Source organism: Sitophilus oryzae, unplaced genomic scaffold, assembly GCF_002938485.1.
Source record: "Sitophilus oryzae breed Bouriz unplaced genomic scaffold, Soryzae_2.0 scaffold_1480_pilon_pilon, whole genome shotgun sequence".
NCBI classification, from domain to species: Eukaryota; Metazoa; Arthropoda; class Insecta; order Coleoptera; family Curculionidae; genus Sitophilus; species Sitophilus oryzae.
The window spans coordinates 13,379-19,104 of record NW_022146149.1 but is presented as its reverse complement, the minus strand read 5'-3'; the positions used below and the strand labels follow the sequence as shown (position 1 = coordinate 19,104).

The following is a 5,726-nucleotide window of genomic DNA, read 5'->3' as shown; positions in this document are numbered from 1 at the left end:
AATGGAAAGAAAAACAATCGCCTGCGCGACGACACCAAGAGATGTCAGAAGACAAACAATCAAGAACGTTTGACTGTGTACACTTATAGTTCCCAAGTCTGTGTAGGCGCGACGTGAAGAGGGAGGGTGGCATCAAGCAACGAGTATCCCTGGATCGCGCACACCGCTAGCACGATCCGCCCAATTTCACGTTCAGGCCTAACGACGGACGAAGAGCTTAGCGCTAATCTTGAACGTCTGCATAGGTAGTAGGACGCGGGGAAGAATCGTAACACGTGCCCAAGCAACCAAGTTGCTGATTTGAATACAAACCCAGATTGTCTTACGAGGGAGAAGCCGGAATACACGCCACCAAAGTTGCGCAACGACATATTAACCCCCGCCTTAATATACAACTCACATCTCTGCCTTCATTCACACTTTTCACACACTTCGTTCCGATGTCTTTTTTCCTACCCTCTTTCACTGGTTTACGTAGTTTTGTGGTTTGATGATTTCATCGTTATTTTTACATTTGGACGACGATACCTTCTGATCGTAATAGATAATTTTTGCACAACATACAACTTAAGAAGCATAGGGTTGCTTTGTCGTTCTTGGGGTGATTACCTTTTTTTATAGTTTAGAAGTCAATCAATATGACATTTAGATATAGATGCTGATAGGGACCCCCCCGCCCCGGAACTGTAAAAATATTAGAATTTTGAAATTTAAGTAAGTATTATATTGAACGAGTTATTTTACAGGCACTTTGTTAATTTTCGTTAGGAAAAAAGCCATTATTTAAGTTATGCGAGAAGCGAACGTCAAGACGAGTATCCTGCTGAATTGCCGGCTGTCATGACGATTGCAAGTTGCCGTGTGCGAATGCAGCGGCGGAAATATAGTTTTGTCGTGTCGATAGTGGACTGGTCTAGAGGATTTTTAAAGTTTTTAATTTTAAAAAAAAAAAAAAAAAACTTATTTTTTAATTTTTTTATTATTAAACTTTTTTTTAATAGATTTTAAGTTAATAGGGCAATTTAGATTTTTCGTTGGGATATAAATTAAAGATTCGATTAACATTTATTTGTTTATTTATATTATTGCGCGTTATCAGAAAATAATATTTTCCAGGAAAGTTTGTAGAAAATATGTTTTTAATACTTTTCAATTCATTCAATATAATTATTAAATATAGTAATAATAGCGTATTGATTAATATATTTTAAAATAAAACATTTTTTTTTTTAATTGTTTTTCAAATTGTTTCTTTTTTAAATATTGCAATGTGTTGGGGAAACAATTATTATTAAGTATTTAATATACAGGGTGCAGGGTGAATCCTAAATAAGTGCAAATATTTTCAGGACTAATCGATCTCGATAAAACATATTTTTTCTTTACCATTTTTGAAGTCCAAAATCACCGCGTTATTTATTTGATTTTGAAAATTTAAAAAATATATAGTTTTTGTTTAAATTTTGTGAACCATATTGTAGGTCCTGTATTCCCCCCTTAAACGGACTTTAATACGTTTAGGATACTTGTTGACTTAAGATTATATTACACGACACACAATCGAAAAAAACAGCGTCAAGGACGGCTGAGGAATGAAAATCTATGGTAATTTTGGCAAGGCCAAGCCCTAGGTGTCACTTACTTATTTTATTTTTGAAGGTTGTACGTATATTTATATACAGGGTGCGTTTCAAAAGTGGTTCACCCCTATAACTTTTTTATTTCTTGAGATAAAAAAACGAAATTTGATATGTTAGTATGTGACATAAATTAGAATTGATTGACGTATTCAATTGTTTTTGGTCACTCCCTGTTTCACCGGAAATGACTAAAACTTTTGATTTTTAAATGGCACCGTCGTCGGTCGCGTCGGTATATTTCTACCATCTATGATTTCTACACAGTAAAAAATATGAAGCGGGTAAATTGTATTTCTTATAGGTAGAATTGTGAGTGTATATCTTTACACCCTGGAAATATTATTTGACACCCAAATGCACTCTAACTACGGGTTAATATTAAAAGTTGAGTTTTCATTAATTGGGTGTTAAAAGTAGTACCATTAGCGTAAAACTTTTTCCTAGAGATTAAAAGTACACTTTTAATCTCTGTTTCTGAGTGTAAACAATATTAACCAGATTAAATTAACACTTAAGGAGTGTAAAATATATTCCTTATTTATTAAAAGTGTCTTTTTGAGTGTAAAAATCATTTCCGCAAAATTACACTCGAATTGGTAAATTATATTATCTTACCAAAAAATCCTGTATGGGTATTTCGCCACTGCAAAAAAATCTACAAAATAAAATAGTTATTTTTTGTAAACACTTCTGCGCTAATCTAAACGGAAACTACTTGTCAGAAGTTAGGTTTACAGATATACAAATTTGCCTAACGAACAAAAAAATGCTTAACGTTTCGGAAAGTTTATCTCTTTCCGTCGTCGGAAGCAAAAAAAATACAAAGAATAAAGAAAAAACTACCTAAAATATTTAAATTCAACTATTCGAGAACGCTTTGGCTTTTTGAAACAGATACGTCTACAAAAACCGTTGACGTTCTGTTAAAAATAGAAAAAAAAATTAAATTAAATTTTTAAAAAAATCGTATTTTAAATTTCTATCTAGAGTTATGTTAGAAACACTAATTCTTAATCAAGGAGCTTTGGAAAAATAGATTTGATCATCTAATGTGTCTAGTCCTAGCCACTTAGAAAATGCCCAAATCGTATTTTTAATCATATCTCAATTTTTTCAAATGAAACGAAGATGGCTCATTAGCATATTTGGAAAAAGCAAATTTTACGAATAATTTGTTATCACACACTTGGTATTTCGAGTCAAATTTTCGTTGCGAACCGCAAGTTACAATTTCAAATAAACTAAATGCGAAAATGTCAAAAGTTGACATATGATACGTCATTCTATTCAGAGTGTTATTTTCCATCGAATAAAGTAAATAAATACCTAGGATACCATTTAAAAAATCAAAAGTTTTAGTCATTTCCGGTGAAACAGGAAGTGACCGAAAACAATTAAATGCGTCAAGCAATCCTAATTTATGTCATGCACTAACATACAAAACTTTTAACTGAAAAAAATAAAAAAGTTATAGGGGTGAGCCACTTTTGAGATGCACCCGGTATTGAGTAAAAAATATTTTAAATGGTGTAGCAGAAGAACGTTTAAAATTCAATATTTTTTTTTTGAAATAGATATGTGTTTCTGGAAACGTTCTCTTTGTGTAATCATTCTATAACTTTCTATAAGTGTTATGTCAATTTTTAATAGTAAATGGCGTCTAGAGATTGACCTCGCCAAAATTATCATCGACTGTATAATAAAGCCGCCATTTTTTTTCGATCATACGGTATTTTAAAATAGCTATGATTTATTTTTTACCTAATTATTTTCCAATGTATAGGTATTTAAAAATATTTTTGTATGTATAGGAGAGAATAATATTTTAATAAAAAAGTTTTTTTAAATTATTCTATAATAAAATAAAATATTTTTTGAATAGATGAATAAAAAAAAATAAAAAAAATTGTAGCAGAGCGTGGTTTCGATCCACGGACCTCTGGGTTATGGGCCCAGCACGCTTCCACTGCGCCACTCTGCTTGTTAGAATCGTTTCGTATATGCCGTACAAGAACGGGGCGTTGCAAAACCCGCCTTATCCCCAAAACTTTGTTTCGAGATAATAAGCAAAAACTGTTTTAGCAAATACTTGAAAATTGTTTTGTATCAGGGTTTTGTAGAAATATAAGTTAATATTTAATTTTAAAGAAAGAAAAATAATTAGGATAGTGATAAGGCGGATTTTGTTGCAGTATAAATGCATCAATATACTGCAACAAAACCAGCCTTATCGAATAACTTTGTATTTTTTCGTTTAAACATTAAACATTAATTTTTATTTCTACAAAATCCAGATAAAAAACAATGATTCCATAATGGGCACGTTTTTTATCTGCGTTTTGTTTTTGTGGTATTTGCTACGAAAAGCAAGATATTTGCATCCTAACTTGGAATTATTATAGGTATGCTATTTTATTAAAATTACGTAAAGATTTGAAATGGATAAGATGTCAGTCTGATGTCAGTACCAGGGGTGACAGTAAACCGGAAAATTGGAAACAGTTGTGGCGCGGTTCTCACCCAGGCAGAAAGCATGGCCTTCTAGACTGTCCTAGACAAAATCTGAATATTTCTATATGATTTCTGTCAATTTCTGCTACGGAACATTTTTATGCACGTCGGTGTCCTGTTCTTTAGTCTTTTGTCTGTGTGTCAGCGTCAGCTCCGGAGGCCTCTGGCAAGGTCGGGCGCCATTTTTAATTTTTGCCGTTTAGATTTGATTGGAAGTTTGTTTCCGATATTTCGGCTGAAATTTATAAGTACAAAGATGTTTTTTGATATAAAGTTCCTTGTTAACACTTTAATAAAGTATATATGATATTAATTACATGAAGAAAATGATGAAATCGACGTTTCTGCGTGTAGTCGGTATGGGCCATATTATATGTAAAAATAGGTAATATATTAACTGTTTTAAATTTTTAACTTTAAACCCAAGGATCTTGGGATATTCTTTTGCCAAGGATTTTTCCGTATCTCTACTTTAAAGACTGATCGGTGATTTTGAGCAATTGAAAGCAAGTTATACAAAGGTAAAATTATTATTATTGAACTATTATTAGCCTACATTAATTTTCTACAAGATGAACAGAAATGCGTAATTACATATCACATAGGTACCTATTATGTATTTTTCATAGCAATAATGCATGTAGATTATTTTTTAAATGTAGTTTTTAATGTAGTTTTCATGTATGTAGGTTATTTTTAAAATACAAATGAGGTATATGTATCATATTTTTTTTATTCATTTTATTTTCATTCAAGTCCTGTTTGATTTAATTCACAAAGGTCTTATGCACCTATATTTATGTTTTTTACATATTTTTTTGATTCAGGTTTTGTGTGGGTTCCGGTTTGCCTTTTCCTGCTTCCAGTTATTTAGTTTTATGCCCGTGAAGCTGTGAAAACATTTATTTATCTTCAAGTTTCTGTAAGTCAATGCACTGTTACTTTACTAATTCCACTTTTACACAGCATCTCTGATATTATTTAAATATTTGATATTGATACAGTAGTTTATTGGTTTATAGCTCTTTAATTGTGTGTTAATTTGCATATTTACATTGTTCTAAATTCCAAATAAATATTTTAGAGTAATTTTGTTGTATTATTTATTACTAGAAAGAGTAAAAAAGTATATTAACCCTCATTTTAAACCTTCTGAACATTCTTATTTCTATTAAAAACCAGAAACGGAAACAAAATTTCATAAAATTGGCAAATTGTCATGTCTATGTCATGTCAAATGTCCCAGCGCCATATCTGAAAATTAGTTACCCAGGCAGGCCACGCTGTTTCCATAATTTAACATTGACTTGACACTTCTTCTTGTATTTATTATTTTATGGTCAGTACTTAATAATACTATACTTGTGTAAAAATTAAAGCCTATGAAAAATGCGGGATTTGCAACAATAATATGACAATAAAAAGCAAATATAGGTAAGTCGATAAGACGGATTTTGCTGCAGTAACGTAATTTGTAGTGAATTTTATATAGGAATAGGCAACAGGCGACTTTTGCTTCAGTTTGGGACTATGTATTAGTCTTGTTTATAAAATTCATATACAAGGGTATTAGGG

General features: G+C 31.3%; 1 non-coding gene across 1 annotated transcript; it reads right to left on the bottom strand.

Moving 5' to 3' along the window:
• Positions 1–3,549: 3,549 nt before the first annotated feature.
• On the bottom strand, positions 3,550–3,621 carry Trnam-cau. The gene has a single exon. It is a non-coding gene; the product is annotated as a tRNA-Met (tRNA).
• Positions 3,622–5,726: the final 2,105 nt, after the last annotated feature.